The following is a 23,894-nucleotide window of genomic DNA, read 5'->3' as shown; positions in this document are numbered from 1 at the left end:
ATACAGAGCACCAGAGGCATCTTTCCATTTCTTTAAAAATATCAAGGAAAAAGTGTTTACTGATGCTCACTAAATATGCAAATATGTAAGGGCAGCATCTTGACAGATCCATCATAAAAGACTTGTCCTCTAGTGGGGGACAACCTGCTTACTTGAGCATTTGGAGGGCAAAATGTGTTTGAGCATCTTTCAGTAGAATGGCATTTGAAATCGTCTGTTTTTTGGCCCATGAAAAGGACACATAAATGCCTTTAATGCTTTTGATTCTAGAAAAATTTTCAGCCTAACCTCATCAATTTTCAACCAATATAAGGTTTATGGTGAAATCAACAATCAGAAATGAAAGAAAAGAAGCTGCTTGTCAGTGTCATGCTTCCCTATGAAGCTCTTGGTTACAGAGCTGAGATAGTTTTCAGACAGACAGCTTTAAAGATATGCTTAAAAAGCAATAGGGATCAGCTGGTTTGACTATAGAGGGAATGACTATAGTCTGATAATGAAGGTGAAACAGATGTATTTTTTTGTGTGTGTGCAATGCATAGCAGTACCACCACTTAATGCATGGTATTAGCAACATAAATTACATCGGGTTTTATTCTGTATTGTGACAGCATATGCCCAGAAGGAAATGCAGGGGGAGAAAGTCTACAGACTGAAATAGGGAGGACAGTGGGCAAGTTGTGGAAGTTCTTCACACCTAAAACATTGCTGAGGTAAGTGAATTTTAAGTATGTGAACCTTGCCAAAATAAAAGTTACCAGCTCCTATTCCAAAATTGCAACATCCTAGCAGATGAAGCATTTTGTCGATAGTGACACATCTAGAAAGAAATGAGTGCTAAAAGTTGTGAGATGTGATGAGATTTAATTTGAAGTAAGGAAAGGGTCATGTAGTGATGCAATATCAAATTATGTATGAGAAAAGGGATTGATTTAGATACCAGCTGTATGAGGTGGAAACCTACAGCTCATGCTTGGAACTTCCTGTTGTAGACAGGTTATATTTACCTGGTCAAGTTTGAGAACATTTGGGGCCTGGAGCAGGGCAGGTTAGCCCTGAAAACCAAGGACCTCTACTGGTATTGTACTGGTATTCTGCTCTTGGTACATCACACACAAGCTCGGGGAAAAAAAATAAAACACACACAAAAAAAAACAAAACACCAAACAACCCACAAGCCATCAAACCCAAGCGCCACTAAAAAAATCAACCAAACCAAAAAACCCACCACCACCAACAAAAACCCCTAAATACCAAACAAACAAAAACCCCAAACAAACAAGAATACAAACAAAAAACAAGCAACCCCCCCCCCTCCCCCCCCAAAAAAAAGCTTTGCTTTGTAAGGTAGAATTATTTGTTCTAGCCAACACTTGATATACTTACTGATTCTGACCAGGTTGCAGACTAAATAAAAGCAAGTAATCTTTTTAAGGCCTTTTATGCCAGCAAGGTGAAGTAATCACTGCTGCAGTCTTTGGTTGTGCCTCTTTGCAAGTCAGTCTTTTTTTCTTTTGATTTCTTTAGTCTGAGTTGAATTTTATCTGTTTGGTGGAGTTTTCAGTACCTCACTGGTACCTATGCCATGGTGTTGTAGTTGATGAGTAAGTGTATTTCCCCAATCATAATTGTATTAGTGTTTGGGGGTTTTTTTCTTGCCCTTTCTTGGACTTTTACGTGTAATGGCTGTCAAATTATTTTCCTTACTTTCCATAATGCTGCTAATCTTTTGGAAGGGAAGATGTAGCACATTCCCCTGAGTCCTATTCCACTATAATGCGCCTGGACTAACAGAAATGTTGACTGTCCACTGATCAGACTACAAGAGCTGGTGGGTTTATTGGCAAAGGGCTTCCCAAATGTGACTTTAGTGGTGGCTGTGTTCAGACTGACATAAAAAGTGCATGTATTGATATTTGAAAGGATCATTCAAAAATGGGTGAATGTGCAGAAATAGCTTGGAGCTATCTGCCATGTAATGCCCTGAAAACTTGTGTGCCAGGCAAGAAAGCGGTGTTTGTGCCATAAGAAGTTAATTGGTAAGTAGGGTGTAATTTTCTGAGTTATAAGCACCTGAAGAAGTTTCAGCTTCTGTATCCAGAAGCCTCATCAGATAGATGATATCTTGCATGTGTGTTGTTGTATGAAAGGGGTTTCATTTCCAGCTTCCAGAACGTCTACATATAGGAGTCTGTTGTTTTTTTGTAATCCTGATGGGACATGAGTACTCCTTTTTACATACAGGGCAGTACTCACCTGTGGCTCCATTATTAAATTTACATTAGGCAAGAAATTTTGCTTGCTCAGTCATCTTATTCTGGTATTTTTCAGTCTGTGTGAGTTCACAAACGTGACCTTTTACTGAGTCTTCTGTGACTGCATGCCCAAGGGTTTGCCTAACAAGGCTACCTGTCCCTATGAGCCTGACCTCTCTCAGTTCACAGCAATAGAATTACTATCTCAATTTATTGTGGAAATCTTTGATTGGCACAGCTTTTGGGGCATGTATCTGCATATCTCGCTCCGAAGAGCCTATTAGCTGTCTGAGGCACTGCCTTACAAGTGCATGGCAATTAAGGAGAACACAGAAGTTAACTTGAAAATTTTACTAGGTTCAACCAAAGGACCTGGGGCAGGATAAGCTTGCTTGGTTTTTGGGGAATGCACTTTGCTCCTTACAGTAATTTCAGGAACAGAACTCTAAAATGGATTTTTTAGTGTGTTTCTAGAATGTAATTCTTCAGGTAAGTTGTAGGACTATGGTCATTGTCATTAGTATGAGATGCTCTCATATGCTTTTAGACATACAAAAGCTTTGCAAACTTTGTGTTATTCCCTTTTCTTTCTCAGAATCTTGCCAGTCAGTGTTGTTAATATCCTGGTGTAAATGAAAAAAATATCTTCATCTGTTCTTATTCTCCTTAAGGGGAATACTGTGAAATATGTGAAGCATTATCCATGGGGTTTCTCCATTCCTATGTAATTCCCCTTTTTGTTGTACTCTGTGATAATAAAGATATCCCTTTATTATAGGTTATCTCTGTGCCACTTGCTTTTTATTTGGTCTGTTTATTCTTCTTCCCGCTCAACCCACCTTGCTATTGGTTCCACTTTAACTTATTTATGATTTTCCTGTCAGTTACAAGTTATAAATGTATTAAATGTGTTAGAATCAGTATATGTATATATTTAAAAAGATAATCTGGACCCAAGTGTTCGATCTTTCTCTCCCCTTCATTCTGGAACATTGTGGTGGGTGAAATTAGGATGAGAATTTAAACACAGAACCATAAAGTTGGCAGTGACTTTTTTGATGAGATACTGCAAGGACTTCAGTGAGGGTTAAATGTGGGCCTAACTCTGGTTTGGCACAGAGGCAAGCTTCCTGCTATAGTACCTAGTTTTAAGTATCTCTCAGACTCTGCAGGGGAAGGAAGGGGTTGATATGTGATACTGTGTAAGGAATACTACAGTAACAAGCTCCTGTGAGGCATGCTGAGCATTTGGATTGCCTGTACAATCAGTGTTTGAGGACATCAGGCACTGGGTACTGCAGACATTTCTTTGGCTTTTCAATAACTGTCACCTAGTCTGCAGGGGGAACTCATTGTGAATTACAAGGAAGTTCTGGACAAATATTTCAGTTTCCTTTATTTATGGTATGGGAACAAAAGAGTACTAAACGCAGTTCTCTTCATCTTCATGCTTGATGTGCTTCCTCCTAGGCAAAACTACTGGATTGTGTCATAACCTGGCATTTGCCTTGGCAGTGAATGCCAGCCTGACTGCAGGTGGCTGGGCTGGATTCTGCCCCAGACAGGTGTGGGGATGTCAGTGCATCGATAGGCATCTCTGCTAGATTCATATCCCAGCTCAAGCATCATCAGGTTAAGGGTCATTAGTGTTTGCCTGTGTCTGGACCACTGGATTCACAGGTACACTTTGGAAGCTGTTTGTCTGTGTCCAAAGTGTTGTGAGGACTTGGAGCAGAAGCCTGACATGCCCTACTTATTCTTTGCATGATTACTTGGAGGAAAAAGGAAAGGCCAACATACCTACACTCCTCTCCAAGTGTTACTGCAGTACAATCATAGATTAGGAAACCATTAATGGACTTCTGGTAGGAGCAATATTATCATGCGTAATTTCAATTGCTGACTACGTGTACTTTTGTGTATGGTGCCTTTGTTATACAAATGGTAAAATTAACAAGCTTATAGTTCAAGTTCAAAAGGTAGGTTTCAGGTCAGAACTCAGGAAATAAAGTTCTAGTTTCTTCCTTTGCCAAATTTTTGTGACACACTCAGATTACTTGATCTTTTACTGTCTCAACTTAATGCCTTGAAAATTAACATAAACCAGCTCATTTCCTCCCTAAACTTTTTCTAGCCATTGCTGAAGCATAAGAGATAATGACTAATTTCAGATGTTCTCCTTAGTAGAATTGGGAAGGAGTGCTATTAAATTTGTGGCATCATTCAGAAAAGTTCCTGAGGAGACAAATGCCAAAAGTAGAGATTGTATCATCATCTGTGCATTGCATAGTGATTCTTCTCAGTGTGTGACAGGAAGAGGTCCCTAGACAATTAAAGGCTATATTAACTTTATGGGATAGACCTTTTGGACGTCTGCTTTCAACATTAGGAGATTATTCTAGATATGTAATAGCTTCATATTTTCAGTGCTAAATGGCATTTATTTGTTTAAAATGTCAGGTGATCCAAACTAAGAATCCAGGGTGTTTTTGAAGTCATTTTATTGGAAAGCAACTTGATGCTAAAATGTGTCTTGGAATTCCTCTGTTGAACTGTAATGTTAAGGACAGATTTTTTTTATTTAAAATCTGGGCCAGGAATGTGGTCAAAGATGCTAAAGCTAAGTCAGACAATGGTAATCTTTGGTATTAGGAAACCTTCTGTGTGCTGGCACGTTTTAAGAACAGTCAGCTTAGCTTTACACACTTCTTCTACAGAGCTGTTTCTGACCTTGTAGCAGCTTTTTCCGAAGTGTTAAGTACTGGTGAGACCATGCCTTGGATACTGTGGGCTCCTCAGCACAGGAGAGGTATGGACATACTGGAGAATGTGCAGCCAAGGGGCGGGAAGGTGTTCAAGGAAAAGCATCATCCTGTCTGCAGGGAAGGGCTGGGAGCACTGTGGCTCTTCAGCTCAGAAGAGAAGGCTCGGGGGCATCTTGTCAGTGGACAAACAGCTGTAGGGAGGGTACAGAGGAGGCAATTTGGCCACCTTTGCTGTCTGCTGCCAGAACTGGAACCACTGAGCACAAAATAAAACAGGGGAGTTTTCTGCTGAACATCAGGAAACATTATTTTGCAGTAAGGGTGATTGAGCAGCAGCAGAGGTTGGCCAGAGAAGTGTGGTGTCCACTAAGTCACAGCCAGATCTGAGAGCAAGCCTGGGACAGCACAAAGTACCCTCCAAAGGCATCAGAGCATAACTTCAGGAGTTCCCTTTCAGCCTCAGCCTGTGATGATGTTAATGATTCATGAACAGGGACATCACAGGACCAAATCCGTCAAGCTCTGACTCTGCCGTAGCTCTACTAAATAGACACATTAGTGTGGAAAAGCGTGACCTAGCCACTACCCGTGGCTAAAATGGCACTAGGGCTAGGAATGTCAGATAAAGTTGCCGCAATTATGTGAATCTGTCAGCCAGTTACTTTGTATATTTATGGAAAAACACTTCTAATGACACTTATTGGACAAAAAGTGAAGTTCTTTTGGATGAAGAGGACTGATGTCAGGGGAATCCAAGTAACTTCTGTCTGGGGGTCTGCAAGCTTTTTTATTAACTTGTGAGAATTCGAACTTGTTCTTCTTGCTAATTTAAATTTTTACAGACTTGAGACCTATTAAGAATAATTGTAAGAATTAAATAATCCAATATGCAATCAAAATCTAAAATCCCACCCATGTTAAACTACTTTGTATTTTTCTATCAAATGGATTTTTTTAGATTAATTTGAAAGGCTTGTGTTTTCTCTGACTTCACTATGTTGTTAAACACAGCACTTCTTACTAGATACTAGGAAGTAGCACTGCTCAAGGTTTTCCAAACAACAGATGTATTTTATTGTCACTCATTAACCAGTCGTATGAACTGTTAAAAGCCCACTTGCCATTTTCATAGCACTGCTCCTCCTAAGCAGGACTCTGAGAGCCCTTGAACTTACCTGAGCTATGGCTCTGCAGAGCAATCTGTGGTGTTTGTGTCTGGTAAGGGACAGGTTATTACGTAAAGGCTACCACCTTGAGTGTGTTTGAGAAGATAGGAAATAGTATGCATTAATGCAAAATAATAGGAAATAATGCATATTATTGTTGTTCCCCCAGAATGCACTATTTAGTCAGGCTGTTTGTAGATAATGAAGACTATTGTGTAGTTCTTAGGGCAGTTAGTGTCTGAGGAGTATTGTGGTGGTGCTGCCTTAGGTGCCTGGCTTCGTGATTTCATTCTCATATTGCTTCTTATGTAGTAGATTTTTCTGTTACATGTTACAAATTTGGGAAGTCCAAGAACTGAATTTGCACATTGCTTACAGGAAGTGCTTCATAGTTGCACGGATGTCAAATGGATGGTGATTTAATCTCCTCTGGAAAGGAGAGGCTATATAGCACTATGTCATCAAATACCATGGGAAAAAAAGGGGCTTCTTTTCTGTTACCTTATGAAATGATTAATGAGAAGTCATTCAGTTTATCTAATAAAATTTTTCCATGAAGCAGCTGTGAAGTAGCAGCCCTGAAGATTTCCAAATGAAAGTAAATACAGATGAGATATTCAGCAGCTTCCTCAAAATTTGTTCAGTTGGAAAGGCACACTTAGTGGGAGGATGAGCAATCAAAACAGAGAGATTAACTACTTGAAACTCTTAGTTTCTCCTTGTTTCTGAGCCTGCCAGGAGAATTCCAGTGCAAACTGAAATGGTAAATCTCGTTGAAAGTCAAGCAACTTAAACCACTGGCTGCTTTGGAAGGTAATGACTTGTTAGCTACACTATGGGGAAATTGTGTTTATGGAGAGAGTTTATGGTGGTAAAACTGGGATCATAACATTGAGTCCTTTTTTATCTATTTTCCTTATTACAATAAATTCCCCTTCTTTCAGCATATTTAGTAGCTGCCTACCTGGTTTTAGTTTACTGGTGTCCAGCGCACACAAAAGCACAAGCACATTAGGTCTAGACACAGGTGAAGCACTGGTTTTAGCAGCAAATCATCAGAGGGAAAAGTGTTAAATCATCTTGAAGATTTTGAGTTCTTTAGGCCTTTACTGTGTGGTTTTCAGAGCTCTGTGTCTCTGGCCTTGCATTAACTATTGTTGTTCATTTTGTGGTAGGGAGAAGCATCTAAGAATGTTGGTGTTTTCTCTCCTTCTATAGAAAAGGATTTCAGTGCTGTAGTCTCAGATACTGTGGACCCACTTAAGGAAAGTTGGTAAAATCACTTGTGTAACAGAATGACTTTAAAATTTCAAAATATTTGTCAGGTGAGTTTAAAACAAAATAAGAAATATCTGTTTCTCCCCAGCAGTTGATTTCTTATGTGACATCTTTATGAACACATCTCCTTGTAATTAAAGTATTAGAGATATTCAGGGGAAGATTTCGTAACATGCCCATATACCTCTTAAAAGAGTAACAGGCTTGAGGGATAGTAAGTTGGAAGTAAAAATACCAACATGGGAATATATCTAAATGTGGTGAGGTGTCCAAATGGTTAAAAAAGTCTTATTTAAAGAATTACTATAATATGGCTTAGAATAAAAAGATGCTAAACTTTCTCACTGCTCAGGCAGTTTGACTGCTTAAGGACACTTAGTGTTCACAACTTGTGACATCTGATGGATTGGCAAAGCTCCGTTCCTCCCTCCAAAAAAAGAGAAGCTGTATCCATTTACCTCAGAAAGGCTTCTAAAGCTCTCTCTGTACATATCAAGGCGTTTTTAGGACACCATTTGTTTTAATGCAAACATCCGACTAGCTCAGTCAGCCTTCTGTTCCCAGGATGTAGAGTTGTTGGAGGGAAGCTAATCGAACTGTGGTTTCAAAGGTATAACATGAACTTAGCTATTCATAAACTGTACTTTAATGGGTGTTGCCCATCACACAAATCCCCAGGGGATGTTCTCTTGTCTCTTGCATTTCATTCTTAAACTGTACTTCAGCTTGAGAGGAATGACAAGATTTGTCTTTACAAACGAGTTCTTGGTCTGCTGGTAGATAAAACTAGCACTGAGAGATAAAAGAAGCAATGGGAAGGATTCTACTGATTGATGAATGGAAAAGAAGAAATTTCCCCTTACAAACAAACTGTAGGTTTGTTTGTAAATGAAACTGAATATTGAAAGATGAAAGTAACAATGGGGAAAAACCCATAAATCCCATAAAAATTAGGGGGGGTTATACATTAAAAGGGGAATCTTAGGCATTTCGGGAAGTCTGTACCTCTCAAGTACCTCAGCCGATGGGGGAAGAGAGAGGGAAATGCGGCCGGGAAATTAAGATAAAAAGGAGGCTGCGTCCTCTGAAAATCTGAGAGACCCCAGGGGAAATGCCCCATGGCCTCTCCCTTTATTGGAATAAAGTAAAAGGACTCCTCTGTCTCCTTTTTGGACATAAACCTCTGGAGTTTGTGGATTAATTTTCCTGACAATTTTTTGCTGCTTTTTGCTAGATTTCCCTTTTCAGGTCTAGTTCTGGGGGGTATCTGAAATAGTGCTATCTTGATATCTGCTTTAAAGATGGGAATGTAGATATTGGTAATAAAAAGGTGATGTTAGATCCACACACATTGTTAAAAGTTTTTTGTTTGACTAAGTTAGTGGCACAGAGCTTTCCTGTGCTCCTGCTTTGCTATGAAGTAAATAAGAAATACAGACTGTCTTAAATTTCAATATAGTTAAGCAGAAAAGTGTAATTTACTCTTGGCTTGAACTCTTTTGCTGTTAGACCTGTAACTACCAACAGTATTTTTAACTAGTTCTTTGATGTGGTCCTGAAAAGATTTTAAAAACAAGTGTTGCTCTGATGAGCAGGGCAGACACATCTAGTAGGAGAAGCTCCATTTAAACAGAGGATTCTTCTGAATAATGTACCTCCACTTTGCATCTTTTTCCCATGCAAGCAAGAAGCCCCGTTTATGCAATAGGAGTTATCTCCTCGTCTCCCATTGTTGTTGGGAAGTATGAGTACGTCCCCTCTACGAAAGTCCCTCAGGAGCCAAGGAGGTGCTAATGGCTCACTGAGGGTCCCAAGCTGTTGGAAAGTACCTCTTTTAGGCATCGTTTTGTGGGAGAGATGCAGAATTTAATAAGAAATCAAGCAGGGTTGACAATCAACTTCTACCTTTCACTGTGCGTGGAGGGCTATCAGATTTGGGTTTATCTCTGTGAATAGGGTCTGTTTTTAGAACGGTGGTGACCCCTCCTGGGACCACAAGCTGCTTTTAAAACTGCTGAGTGTCAGAATATTGTAGCATGAAGCTTGGCTTTCCCTGTCACTCTGAGTGTTTTGCCGTTGCTGTCTACAAGAGACAAGCCAAGGCATAGCTGATTCCTGAAGTATAACAGTGCAGAAGGTGATGCCGAGGGAAAAAAAAAAAAAGCCAGCTTCGTTTCATATGCTTGAGCAAATGGGACTTGTAATGTGCTCCCGCTGTCTCTGTGGAGCAGCAAGTGTTACCCGGGGCTCTAGGGCATGGAAACTGCAGCCTGAGGAGTTCCTGCGTCTGCCTGAGCTGCCGGCACCAACTGAGGGCACGCTGCTAGCCCCAGGCAAGCTGTGTGCCGAGGGCTTGCCTCTGAGCTGTTCTGGGAGTTCCACATCCTGGTAGAAATGGGCATGAGACCCTATAGCTGTTTGGGGACACTGCTGCTATTGGCAGATCAAAGCCAGCCCCTTGATAAAAGGCAGTTTTCTTCCTGCAGTTTTCTTCCACAAGGGAAATCATATTAGGTTAGGAAACCACTATTAACCAACCAAGCTTCGTTGCAGCCAAATTTTATCATCATGGGGGGGGGGGGGGCAAAAATCAAGGTTATAACCACAGGGCACAAAGTGATGGGTTTTAGTGATGCATTGCTTCAGGCAGGTGAGCTGTACAGCTATAGACAGCTATAGCAAGGCATTTTATCTGTTGGAACTGCATAGATTTAATTGTAAAGTTTTTCCTTGGAGCTTGGGCAACTGGATGGGGTGGTTTTGGGAGGTGATGTGTAGGGGTCATAAAAAGGGCAACATAACCCTAAAGGTGACTCATGGTGACAAAACTGAACAGTTTCTACTTTATTAGTTTTCCGTAGGATTTTTTTTCTGGTACTTGTTGAGTTTGGGGTGTTTGCATTCCCAGTTATGTTACTGCTTAGAAATTGAGTAGACATGTTATTACACCTGAGATGTAAGATCTCATTTTAATAAGTAACTTATTGTACACTTTACAGTTATTAGAAGAGATTAATCTACCAGTGAAAAGCCAAAGTACAGCTCCTGGTTTTCTATATGGCTGCTCTGATCTGATCCTAGACTTGTAATTTTATTGATCAGCTTAGTTATTTCTCTGTATTCATCCGAAACAGGCTTCTGAATGATAAAATAATTGTAGAGAAGTGTTATATTCTTTATTTCTACAGTCACAGCTGTCTATCATGTTCAGTTTTGGGGAACCTCAGTCTCCAACTGGAATTCATTTTATAGCGACAGAGGTAACAGTTTCATTTACAAATATTACTTGTGTTGGTAAAAGGGGAGGCAGGTGTTAGCTCTTGTTTGAAAGAATGGCCTGGTGAACACCACAGATCTAGGTGACTGCATCACAGGAAGTATGCCCTGTGTGTGGTGTACTGCATTTTATTATGGGTTAGTTTGGGGAAATAGAGAACAGCTTTATGTGAAATACATTAAATATCATATGTGAGAAATTACTGTCTGATCCCAGATAAAAATACTGAAAGATGCCGTGTTTTCCCTCTGTTGTGAGTTGGTCACCTTCTGAGCAGTGTTCCTTAAATTAAGGTCCAGAAATTTTTCTCACTATTGCAGAGTTACTATGAAAGCAGTGTAGATCAATTTACTAGGAAATTATAGATACAGCTGTGTTCTGGTTCCAAGCACCAGCGGTAATGTGCAGGATAGTGAAAAAATTATGTGTTTTGGATTCTGAAGTCCTGGTTGTTTCCAAAGGGTCCACACTGAAACAGCAAATACATCCCTTCTGAAAGCTCAGTCAGGCATGCACGGGGAACTGCTGTCACAGCAAGAGGAGCCTAATTTGAACAGCCTGGGTAGCACAATTGCTCACAGCATTGCAGCAGCCTCGAGGTCACTCCTCAAGGTCTCACAGCACCATTTGGTGTAGTTGGGCTTTTTCTTCCAAGGAATTATGATGTGTATGCAAGCTCTTCTGTATTGTCTGTATTAATAGTCTTTGGAAAACTTACTGGTTTTCAGGAAAACTGTTTGCATAGAAAATGGAATTCTTCCTTGGGGAGTGTGTATCAGTGCTTCCAGTGCAGAGAGAGGCTGGCTCTGAGAATGGAGAGGAGGGACAATGGTTTTAAACTGATAAGAGGATAGTTTTAGAAGGGATATGAGGAAGAACTTTTTTATTATTAAGGTGGTGAGACAGGTTGCCTAGAGAAGCTGTCAATGCCCCATCCCTGGAAGTGTTCAAGGCCATGTTGGATGGAGCTTGGGGCAGCCTGATCTAGTGAAACATGTCCCTGTGCACCACAGGGGGTTAGAATGAGGTGATCTTTAAAGGTCCCTTTCAGTCCAAACTGTTCTGTGATTCCAAGCACCTCAAGTTATTCTGTCCAGCTTCTGGGCTGCCTTTCTGCAGCTGGATTTTCTGTGTTAATTACAGACTTTGCCATGGTGTCCAGTGTGAAGTACTTGGGATAGGTAAAGATCATGATTAATGCATAATTTATATCAATCAGTGACATAATTGCGTTTAATTGTTTCTGCAGTTAGGTGGTATTAAGGACTTTTGATGTCGCAAAGTAACAATTAAATGGAAGTTGTTTTCCCTGTAATTAGCCAGTATTACACTATTAAGTAGAATTTGAACCCTGAAACAGAAGCATTTCTTCTCAACTGTGTTTTTGTATCTTAGCAAAGTAGTATCTGCGTTCTGGGAGTGTCTGAAAATGCTGATGAGAGCAATCACTCATTAATTTTAGTAAATAACTAGTTTTAGAGAAGCAAAGGTATGATGTATGTCTTCATTTCAATTCTAACAGATGTTATTTGATGAATAAGCCTACTTAGTTCACATTTATACGACTTAGGTCAAGTCAGGATGATCAAGTTGTTGGTATATTCAAAATGCTTGATCAATGTAAACTTAAAAAAAATTTTCTTAATTACTTTTAATGCCTTTTTGGGCATGCTTCATAGGGTTGCATCTTATTCATGCCATCATTGTAATAATGGCCGCTACAGCTCCTCCTGTTTCCTGAAAGTACGCTTTCATTGCAGGGCTAACAGTGCTGTATGCTCCCATGGAAATTTTGTTTCTGTAACTCTCAGTCGTTATGGGGATGTCCAACTGAAAGTTTGTGGCCTGTGAAACTGAGGAAAAGTGATATCTTCTCAGCTCTTCTTGCTGTTAAACACATAATGCCCTGATGTGCATGTAGTAAGTGATGTCCTGTATTGTGAACATTCTGTTCTGACTGTGGAAGAAGCAAGTAAAGGAGGCCCAAAGAACTTGCTGCACTGTTAGTGCTCCACATGCGTTAGCTACGTTTTTAAAATCCAATCTGTTCCAGCCTATCTCAGATGGACTAGAAGCTGCTGAAGGAGTCAGCATTGTAGTTAAAAATAACAGCTTGTCATTTTTACTACTTTTCCCTCTTGGATAGGAAAATGACTGTCATTCCAAAGGGGCTGTGTTGATAATATCCTGTACACAAGTACTTCTCTGTCTGTATACAATATTACAGATAACAATACATAATATAGAATGTAGGCTCAGATGTAGGTTCTGAAAGGAAACTAAATGGGAATGAAGATGGAAAGCTACTTCTGTAAGGAAAAGCATAATCTTCTGGGCATCACACATTTAAAAAGAGTCAGCCATAGATAAAATTAGGCAATATTTCTTAAATTGATAAGTTACTTGAGCTGTAATGGAAGCCTACTTGTGTTCTTCTGACTTGTATTCAATCCAAGCTAATTCATGGTCTCTTAATAATTGTGTAGAGGCTATAGCAGCAGGTAAAATTGTGTAAGCGTCTTCCGGCAACAATGCCATTATACCATAAACATGTAGTGAACCCAGCTCTCGTGTGCTCAGCATCAGCCCAGAATTCCAAGCCAGAGTCCCAGCCTGTTGCTGATGCAGGTGCCCCTGAATAATGGGGAGTTGAATGTTCTTAGCTGTAACCACAATTCCTGATGATTTGCTAGCACTGTTTTTAACTGTACTTAAAAACGATCAGTGGCCAGAACCCAAGTATTGTTCTTCAGGGTTCATGGTCGGTAAAGAGGAAATTGGGATCCTGAGAAGAAACTTGTGTAGTAAATGACCCTGGGGAAAAAAAAACCTGCAGATGCAAGTGGGAAGGGAAAGCTGCATGTTTTTCCCCATACAAGTTGGTATTATTTAGAGGTAGGCTTTCTGGTGTGTGGCTTTTTCTGGCACACGTGCTGTCATTCTAATTTGATTTGACAAATAGATTTCTAGTCAATCCTATCTCAGTAGATTGTCCTTTTTCTTCCATTATTCATATTGTAACTTTGACCAACATAGTCCAAAAATAGTTTATAAGCTGAAGAACTGTTATGAATAGAATTTTGTACTTAGTCCTTGGAACTTGCAGAATCTATTTTTTTACAGCACTGCTTATGAATAAGTTTCAAATTACTGATACAAAATCAGTTGGTCTTTTTTCCCCTGTTGTATTTATCACAACCATGTGATTATGAAGAGTTTCATGAAGCATGGCATGTCAGCAGTTACTGCTTTATTAGGAGTAAAAAATGTGTCAAGCTCTGAATAATATTAATTAAATAGGAGATGAATTCTGTGAGAAGCTGGTCCATCCTGATATTCCCTGATGCAGTTCCCTTACTGTCTAATCATTTGAGTGATGCTTGTGATTCAAGCATTAAGTATAGGCTGGGATTTTGGTTCTGGCTCTTTGGATGATGATGGGAACATCTGTGTAACAGGAGGTGCTGGTAGAACAGCCTTCATTCCTTCCCCCAACCATCCCCCAGCTACTTCTCCCCAGAAAGGACTACTGAAAATCCATGGCAAGCATGGAGGGAGAAGCTATGGAAACAGTACTATTGACTAACCTTGGAATATGTTTCTGCATCTCCTGCTGGGTGTCCTTGGGGTGGGCCTTCTTGTTTCCCTTGGGAGTAAGTACTGGATGTCAGTGTTGCTTAATGAATCACAGCTGGTTTGTAGCCATGGGACCTGATATAGGAAGAGCTGAGCACTCCTTTTTCTACTTCTTCTTGAAATGCACCTTTTGCTAAGCAATTTTTTGATTTCAGAGTGGGTGATGCTTCTCTCTACCACAGTTTTATTTTTAAACAGAAATATTCACTGAAAAAAATTTGGTTGTGCTTCTGTGAGAAGCTTATTTTAACATTTTTTTCTGAATACTCTAGGGGAGAAAAGAATTAATAAACAACTTCATTTACATTAGGAAATATCATAAAGCCTATTAATGACAGAAGCAGCCTAAACACTCCTGTGTTTTCTTTTTACTGGGTTTTGCATTGCTTGTATCCAGGGTTCTAAACCATGAATATAATCAGTTTCTTTAGTTTTAACACCTTCCCGCTTCAATTCAGACAGAGAAAAAGGCAAAAAGCTCCAAAGGTAAAGAGGGGAAAAATAAATAAGTGTACTCCTGTTTTGGTTAAATCCACCCCCTGTCAGGAATTCCAGCAAGGCAAATTTGCTCCATGTAGTTGATTTCAGTGTTGATTTGAGACTTGTATGTGATGAGCGTTGAGGCCCCTTTTTCTGGCAGGATTGATTCCGTTCTCCAGAAGTTCAAGATTTAAAACCCATGCTAAGTGCAAGTAGCCTAGAACAAAGTGCTTTGGTTCTGTGCTGGGTTTTTTTTTTTTTTGGTCTGGCAACAAAGAAACACATTCATTTTATGGAATGCATTTCTCTCACAGTTCTGGAGAAGCTCATTGTTTATTCATGAAGGAAGGTCAGTAAGGCCTGGTTAATCCAAGCAGTTCTTATTTCTAATTTATTTCCTCAAAGGGGATGACTCTTGCCTTATCAATTAGGAATATTCAGGGGAAAAATGCATGTGGCTTGCAGAAGGGAAAACGAATGGGAGATGCAAAGTCGGTATGTGTTTAGAGGAATTTTAACTATCAGAGCAGGTTGTATTTTTCAATTGTATTTTCTTGTTCTTTTTGATCACTGACATCAATACTATTTGCATTTTAATTTTCTTAAATGATGATAAATGAAGAGAAAGAAGTATACAGTGGGGGTCATTTATGTGCTTTTCCACTGTCCATTAGGAGATCTGGTTCTAAACCTCTTCTCTAGAAATGTGATCCGGAGGTTCCACAAAGCTGCATCCTTTTAAAAAGTGAGGGACGCTGATTTCCCTGTGGAGGAGGGAAGAGATGCCACGGCTTCCAAGCTGCTTGGCACACTGCAGTCTGCTGTTTCCTGAGCTGTGACTCTGATAGATATACACATTGCCTTTGGATTTGTCCCTGATGTCATTTATGTGGCAACTGACTTGGCCTTTTTTAACAAGTTGCTTCTTACCTTGTGCATTGCCCCTAAAAAATTTAAAAGCCTATTAGATAGTTTAAATAATTCAATTAGAAGAAACTAAAGAGCCAGAATTCTCTCATTCTAAAATAAAACACCAAACTAAAGCAAATTTTGGCTCCCCGGTGCTTCATCTTGACAAGGTTCTAGTACACAGTGATAAAATTTTCCATTCTCAATTATTAAAATGCAGTTAAGCAGCAATTCACAAACATTGCAGAACACCATCTACTGCTAATAACTTGTTTATAAGAGAATGTGTTAAGGCTTCAAGGTTAATGGAAATGTAGCCGATCCATGCTGATTTATTTGATTGTAATTTTTTAAGGCAGCACTAAAGCAGTTTTCTTATTGACATTGTTAGCACAGCTGCCTCTGTTTTGATTTGGAGTTATTGTTCAGTGTAGCTGAGAGAGTGAACTGAGACACTGACAGTGTGGGAGTGTGCTCAGAGACAGAGATATCAAGTGAGCTATTTGAGCTGCTTATCAATTGTTAATTGTCTACTGATCCTTAAACCAGATACCTAAACTGAAAGGACCACTTTCAGCAACAGATGCAAATTATATGGATCCTGTAGGTGTGCAGGCCCTAAAACATAAGTGGGGTGCTAAATTTTTTATTATGTATTGTAGCTTTCATATCTGGGCAGTTCTAGTGTGGGCCTCCAAACCTATAGGTGCTCTGAATTCATTTGTAATGAGAAGCTAACACCTGAACTGAAGCTGGATTAACAGCTGCATGTTGACCAGATGTCCATAGATACATCTATTTGGATTTCCCATGTCAAATGCAGTTCTTCTAGAATAGGGCAGGAGTTGGAGATCTTGTCTTTTCCATAAACAAGGAATTTTAGGTGCATTTTCAGCCACGTTGCTATTAATGCTTCAAAGCAACACAATGCAAGTGTTGTTTATGGTTACCAGTAATGTGGTTGAGGTTTTGTGGTGAAGGAGCTATTTGAATTAAACATGAGACAGATGATGTAGTTCATGTTAAAATTCCTTGAAACATCACCTGTTTGCTTTCAGTGCTATGGAATAATGTGCTTGTGTTGGGAGTCTGCTGTGCTAAGTTGGAGCAGTTCTTGATTTATGTCCCTGCATGCTTTCCACAGTTATGTGTGTGCCAGAGGAGAGAAGCACTGCTAGGAGCAAGTTACATGACTGTGTGTGTGTGTGTGTGACAGGGTAGATAGTTTCCCCAAAATGAGCCTGTGTGACTTTTTATGTTAAATAAAAAAATGTATGTATTTGGCAACTTGTACATCAGATTTTTTTTTGACAGAACTGTGACAGTTTGGGAGAAGAATAGGAATGAAGAGAACAGCAGCTTGAAGGCTATGGTCTTTCAAGCCACCTGGGTAGTCAGAATCAGTCTCAGATGTCACTGGGCCCTTTTCTACCCCTGCACTTAATTCTCTTGCTGCAAAGGCTGCTGGCCATCCCTAAGGCAAAGATGTCAAAATAAACATCCTCTATTTTTTCTGTTTCCATTCTCACAAATGGTCCTTTAATCAAAGTCAGAAAACCTGGCCCTGGCACCTCACGTGTCCCACAGGAGGTAGTCTGTTGTATGAGCCCCTGGTTTGGTGTTGGTGCTGCTCTTTGCATTACACAGATAATCTGGGAGCACAGTGTTAAATCTGTCACCCTTTTGGATGCACCAGTGCTTTCTGTCAAGTCACAGCACAAGCTGCTCTGCCCTGGTGACCTGACTAAAAAGCTGCCTTTCTTCAGAGTACATTAAAAGGCTACACAAATAAATAAGGAAGGATTATGCCCTGATTAACAACTTAATGGACAAAATGGCAATGTGACTGAAATTGGACTGATTTTATTTTTGTTGGTTTGGGGCCTTTTTTGGAGTGAGTTCTTGTGTTGGGTAACTAGTTGTCTTTTTGGAATGTGGGAAGATTTTTGACAGCTTATTTGAGATTCTTTTTGAGAAGCCTTGGATGAAACACTTGCAGTGCATCTCCCACAGCCTTTGTGATCTGCTTTTGCTTTTGAGCTTTAGTTGTAGGTGAATTTGCTCCTTTGAAAGGTAGGAGCTGACATCCATTAGCTGACTTTTCATGAGTCAGTACTATTCTCTATCCCACATACTATCATAACTTCTATTATCTGTTTTTCTGTTACATAGCTCTGTGTTTAACTGAAATCCAAGTCTTCTTGAATGTGTGATGTTTTTCAGTGTCTGAGAATTGTGACTACCAGCTTCGTCTTTGTCTTCCACATTTCCTTTTTCCATTCCTGTGTAATGAATTCATCTACTTTCTTACTATTTTTTGATCCAGTATATCCACAAGTTCCTTCTTGGAGACAAAACTCAAAAGGTTAATTAGGAACTTCATTTCTGTCCATATATTTGAAGACAGAATATTTGGCTAATAAGGGGTAGTTGTATTTCTGCTTCAGTTTGCATATTGTCTTCCAGAATCAACTCTATTTTAGCTTGGCTGAATACATTCTTGAATCCTTTGAGTGTAGCCCAAAACTCAGCCAAGATTTCCTCCTGGCTGGGGTGTCATTCATCTGATGGTGCTGAGGTGTAGTGCAGAAACAGCACAAGCTACAGTTGTCCAGTTCCCAATTAGCTGGGATTTCATGCACTCAGAAAACTTCCCTGTGGGGTACCCAGTAAAGTCTTGGTTTGCTTTACCACCCAGTATACCTTGGGCACAACTTGGTGCTTGACATTCCAAACAAGATCATCTTATCAGCTGTTTCTGGTTGTGCATCTTTTCCTGATTTATCCCTCGGTAATACCCATAGTTAGTCAGTACATGCCTTTGCAGCTCTTCTCTTTTCCAGTGATGACTGGAGAGCTTTTGCTGCTTTACAGAATGTATAAAATTATGTAAGTCCTCCTTGTCTGGCTCATTGCCATTTGCATCTTCAGTCATAAGTGAGACCTTCAATATCAAACTTACTTATCTGTCCTGCAAACAAGATGGACTTGGATATAGGATTCACTATATTTGGCTTTCTTGGGTTTCAGTGAAAAGTAGCAGTCAACACTTAATATGTCCTTCCTTTAGTGTCAGCTTTCCAAACTTACTCTGTGCAGACTGCACTGTCCCTTCTTTGTTGTTTTTGCATTATCTCTGTTCATTAGAATATTGAGTTTCTTGCCTCACTGTAATAGGCAAATATTTCCCACAAATTCAGATTTAAAGTAAGCAGAAATCTTTCACAAGCCTCAAACTGATGTCCCTGTGATTTGCAGCAGTTTCCTAAGAGCTCCTCAAAATATGGCTGTTGCTTGTTCTTATCAATAAAAGCCGGGCAACTGGCACTTATCCCTCTTCAAAAGAAACAATCTGCTAATTGCCTTCCCTTCTCCTTTGATCTTCATGACCAGTTTTTCTTAACGTTGTGGGACTTCTCTGAATTCTGAAATGAAGGGACGTGTCTCATAATCAGTCTTAATGCTCTGCATAATTCTTGTTCGCAAAGAAACCAGTTCATAGCTCAGCTGAGCAAATGTGCTTATAAACATCATCTGGGTCATCTAAACAATAAAGCAGTTGGAAGTCAGCCTCTAGTTTTCCTTCAAAAGCAAAATTTAGTAAGTTGAAGCAGACTTCAGCCTGTGAATTTGTGTATGAGAGCTTTTTAGCTCGTTTAATAGTGTATCCTGTTCTGGCTGTATCCTCAGTTGGTCTGTCCATGGGTTCCGTACAGATGCCGTCTACCTCCTTGCTTTGCCAGTACAGATGAAGTCAGACTTGCTGACAGATAGATTTCCTATCATTCATCTGAGCTGAAGAGACACTGAATCAACATCTCAGGGCTACCTCACTGCAAAAAGCTGCATCTTCCAGAACAATACCTTTGTCCTTCAGTGTTCATTCAAGTGCTTTTGGAAAACGGTAGCTGAGCATTAAATTAGCACAGAGATCCAAGCCCTCCACAGAAGGGGAAAAACAGATTGAACATAAAATGATACGGCATTCTTTTCTTCATTTATTTTCTTTTTCCTTTCAAACCTACCTTTCTTTTTTATTGGCATGGCTGCATTGTTGTTTGCATTGTATGCTCTGCTTGGTGTGTTGTATATAAAATGTAAAGCTGTGCATGAGCAGGTCCCTTCCCTGTGGCAGCTGCAGCAATACACAATCCAGTTCAGATGTCATTCATCACTGCAAATAAAAGCATGACAGCTTACATCTCAGAAGCTGATCCTCTTAAATCCCTTTCTGGTCTGAGCCCATGCGTTGAATTTCACCTAGAGCTGTTTTCCAGGTGAGTTTGATTGAAAGCCTTTTCATTTGTAACATACTGCAAATACCGCATTACAGACATGAGCTTAAATATAGGAAAAGACAGGAGCTTACAAAGTATTTCATGGAAGCACTTCGTTACAGGTGAGAGGCTGTCCTTGGGATTCAAGTTTTGCAATATATTGAGAGGTAACACTGCTATGTGGTGCTTCTTTAGGAACACAGAGTGCAAATTTGACAGGTAAGCATGTATTTTGGACAATTCCTGAATGACAGGCAATGAATGTGCATAACACAGGGGAGGAGAAGTGGATGCAACTTCCTTTTGTGAATTATGATCATTTGTCTGTCAATAAGCTGTGGTGAGTAAGCACAATAGCAGTTTCTGCTATGTGGGTATTGCTGAGTGAGAAGTAGCAATGACATTGTGTGCTTGTGTCATCTGTCTGCTTCATGTATGAAATCAATGCCGTAAGAAACACTTCAGTTTGTCTCAAATGGGGTTTACCTGTGTGCCATTGGTTAAAAATGGGAAAAGAAGCGCGCCTGGGATGGGAGGCAGGGAATGCAGTGCTGTAGATCAGTGAGGTGTCTATCTAATCCTGCAGATGGATGAACTTCTTGTGCTGTTCCCCTACACCAAACATTTTCTTGTTAGTTGTTTAAAACCAGTGCAACTCATCTCCAAAAAGAGTTCTTTTCTTATAGCTCCTTTCTTCGTAATCCTTGAATGCACTAAAAATTGCAGAATACATAGGATACTGTAATTAAAATGAACTTGTGTGTTGATAGTATTTACCTAAACAATTTGTAGTTGGATATGTCCCATTCTAGTGGAATTACTGTATCTCCTCTGGTGTGAGCACTAGCCCAGCTTTCTGGCACTGGGTAGCTTTTCTCCCTCTTGAAATCTGCATTTGTTTTCTACTCTTTTCCTAGTGGGATTCAGTCTGTAAATCAGGCTTGAGGCAGTGGAGTTGATGCAAGGAGAATGGGAATGTTATTTGCTTTAGGCATCAGTCACACAGGTTGAGTTACTTAAGTGCATATTGCTTTAGTACATCCTTTCTCGTGTGTATCCACAAGAGGCAGAGAAATTGTGAACGAAGGTTAAAGTATTGCTTTACACTTATACTGTATTATGTTGCTAATGGGCACAAGCACATTCACAAATTGTGGATGTGATGTGTGTGACTGAAGCCCAGTTTCTGTTATGAAATGAGCCAGGGGAACAGATGAGATGCTGGTATTTATTTCTGCTGTTCTGCTCTCTTAGGATAACACATCTTTTAAATTTCCCAGCTAATAACTACATTTACTTTAATTGGCAAAGGTTAAATTTGGGCTACATCTGAGTTCAAGGACTAGGTAATACAATTTTTTTTTTTCATTCTTGAAGAGCTGTAAGATTACCTTTCTTCCCCCACTTATTTTATTACACTGTCTTGAGGAATTTCTTTTGCTACAAATCCACACATCCCTGTGCATCCCTTAAGTAATTTTACAGAATTTCAAGCCAACTGTCACAGGGACCAGTGTGATGTATATGGCTCTATGGTTGGATTTTTTAAATTTCTTTTTTTTCTGCAGTGAGGCACAATAAGAGAAAGGCGCTCGTAGTTGGGCTACCAGACTACCATGGTTGTCTTGCATTTTGTCTGGCTTGCTTACAAGAGATCTTTGGCACAGGTGAAGGTGCACAGCTGATGTTTTTTCCAGCTGTGAGCGCAGAAAAAAAGCAGGTTTGAACTTGCAGCCAGTAGGCTTGGTGTTGTCATGTTATGGAGCTTTTGATACCTAGTAATAGGAAAAAAGAAGAATTGAAATAATGATAAGTTTCTAGTTCTGTTTGCAGAGTAATTTTTAAAAAATGCTGTACTTTTTGTGATTTTTGTAGCATAAGTCAGTGGTGTAGAAATGGGGCAACTCCAACTGATTATCTAATTTTGGGATGAATTAGTTCACTTTTCCTGGCTAATTCCTTTGCTCTTACTAGGGTTAATTTTTCATTACGGTTATCAACATTTAGTTCATGATTCAGTTGTGTACTAGAATAGGTTTCCTAGTGCTCTTTTGCCCTGGGAAGTGCGTTTGATGCATGTATCATGTGACCTTTGGTTTCTTCTGTTTTCATAATGCAAATACTGGGGGAAAGACTTCAAGAGGCCAGCAGGGGAAGGACAGAATTCAGCCTGGATAATGAAAGGGGCTGTAGAGTTTAAAGATCACTGATGGATTTGATAGACCAGGAAAATAAATTTGAAGCTGTGAGCCTCTAGAACCTTTTCTGAGTGTTGCAATGAGGAAGGAACCGCTTAGGGTTACCGCTAAGTGCTAACCACAGTGATGGTGAGGATGTTCTGAATGTGGTGACTGACCTCTGCTATGGCTGACAGAACAGTTCTCACTCACTTGCCATTGGAAATAGCTTAGGGGCACCTCTCTTTGGTCTGTTGAGCCCTACCTTGGAAACAGCTACATATGGAGAGCCTTCTGTGCCTGGGACAGAACTGGCAGGGCCCCAGTGAGAGCAGCCAACTTAGGAAGTAGTTTTCATTACAAAATGAGAAGAGGAATAGCTTTGGTAGGTAGGCAAAATGCCTGTTGCCTCCCATCTCAGGGCAGATGATACCTAGTCAGGATGATCCCAAAGCAGCGGGGGAGCATAAATATAAAAAGGCTGATAGGTTTGCTTATAAAGAAATACTGAATTGATTGATAGAGGAGTTAGAGGCACTTCCACAGACACTTGGCTTTACAGTTCATAGCCATCTGGGACTTTCTGTAATGAGCATTTCTTACTTCATGAAATGATGTCTCATCACTGGATTCCAAGAGCACTTGTGCTGTGGATGTGGGCTGCTTTCAAACTTGCCAACTAGTTCATGAACTACAGCTTGCCTCTGGAGAGCAAAGGTGCAATGGTACAGCTGTGGTTCTGTAGGAATATAGGTGCATTTAACAGTCATTCAGAAAGATGTCATAAAACCACTTGTATTCTGATGAAATTTCTTTTTTTCACAGTCATGATTTTAGAAGAAAAGGCCCTAATGACCCAGGTATTGTTAAAAATGCACAAGCAGGAGGAATGCAAGAAATGATCTGTGAAGTTACATCAAGTAAAGCAGGCAAGAATCAGGGTGGTGGCTTTTTAGGGAATGAGTAGTGAGCATTTAGTTTGTTCTTAGTGAGCAAGGAAAAAAAGAAGTGTGTTTAAGGGCATTTTAGAGTTCTTGATGAATTTTGTGAATTTGGTCTGAAATCGAGCATGTCTATAACTACCTGTGTTATACCCGCTGCAAACCTGTGACAAACACTGGGTCTCTTCCATACCCTACAGTTCTGTCCTGTCACTGGGCAGTGTTCTTGGCAGTTTATTTCCCAAAATAACTTCTGCAACTTGCAATTCTTCCCTTGTACTTTAATGTGTCAGTTAGGTTTATATTTTTAGGGATGTTCACCAAAGCGATGCCAACTCCTATCTCTAACATCAGCACTGAGGAATGCACTTCTGGGTGCTGCTTTCAGTAGAACAGGAAATGTGAGTCTTTAATGAGGAGAGGCAAAGCCTTCCAGCTCCATGTCAGGTGGTTCTTCCTTCGGTTTGGGCTTGTGCCAAGAAGGCTGCTTAATCACTTAGGTGAATGCTGTAACTTAAGCTCCTTTTCAGTTCAATGTCAGTCAAACATTAAATGTTTTGACTGTCTTTTTGAGTTCCCTATGCTTTGCTGCTGAAAAATGATCTGGTGTGTTTTCTCTCTGCTGCTGGTTTATACTGTTCAGCACAAGTTTGTTTTCAATAGAATTGCTTGATAAAATTATTTTCCTAAGCTATGCTTAAGTAAACTCTCTAATCCTTTATCAAAGACGGTG

General features: G+C 39.9%; 1 protein-coding gene across 35 annotated transcripts in view; it reads left to right on the top strand.

Annotated features, from left to right (window-relative positions):
- ARSJ (arylsulfatase family member J) overlaps positions 1 to 23,894 on the top strand; it is a 149,099-nt gene that overhangs the window by 8,668 nt on the left and 116,537 nt on the right. For 25 of the 35 annotated variants that reach the window (XR_005700839.2, XR_005700837.2, XR_005700835.2 and 22 more), the window contains one exon: positions 612 to 713. The exons of 7 other annotated variants lie outside the window; for them this stretch is intronic. The gene's annotated coding sequence lies outside the window, so the exon portion shown is untranslated. Of the gene's footprint in view, positions 1 to 611; positions 714 to 12,501; positions 12,601 to 20,210; positions 20,263 to 23,894 lie in introns of those variants that run through there. 3 more of the 35 variants (XR_005700859.2, XR_005700842.2, XR_005700845.1) reach the window with 3 other exon arrangements.

The sequence above is a fragment of the Hirundo rustica genome, chromosome 5, assembly GCF_015227805.2.
Source record: "Hirundo rustica isolate bHirRus1 chromosome 5, bHirRus1.pri.v3, whole genome shotgun sequence".
NCBI classification, from domain to species: Eukaryota; Metazoa; Chordata; class Aves; order Passeriformes; family Hirundinidae; genus Hirundo; species Hirundo rustica.
Note: the sequence above shows the minus strand (reverse complement) of the source record. Positions and strands in the feature narration are given on the sequence as shown.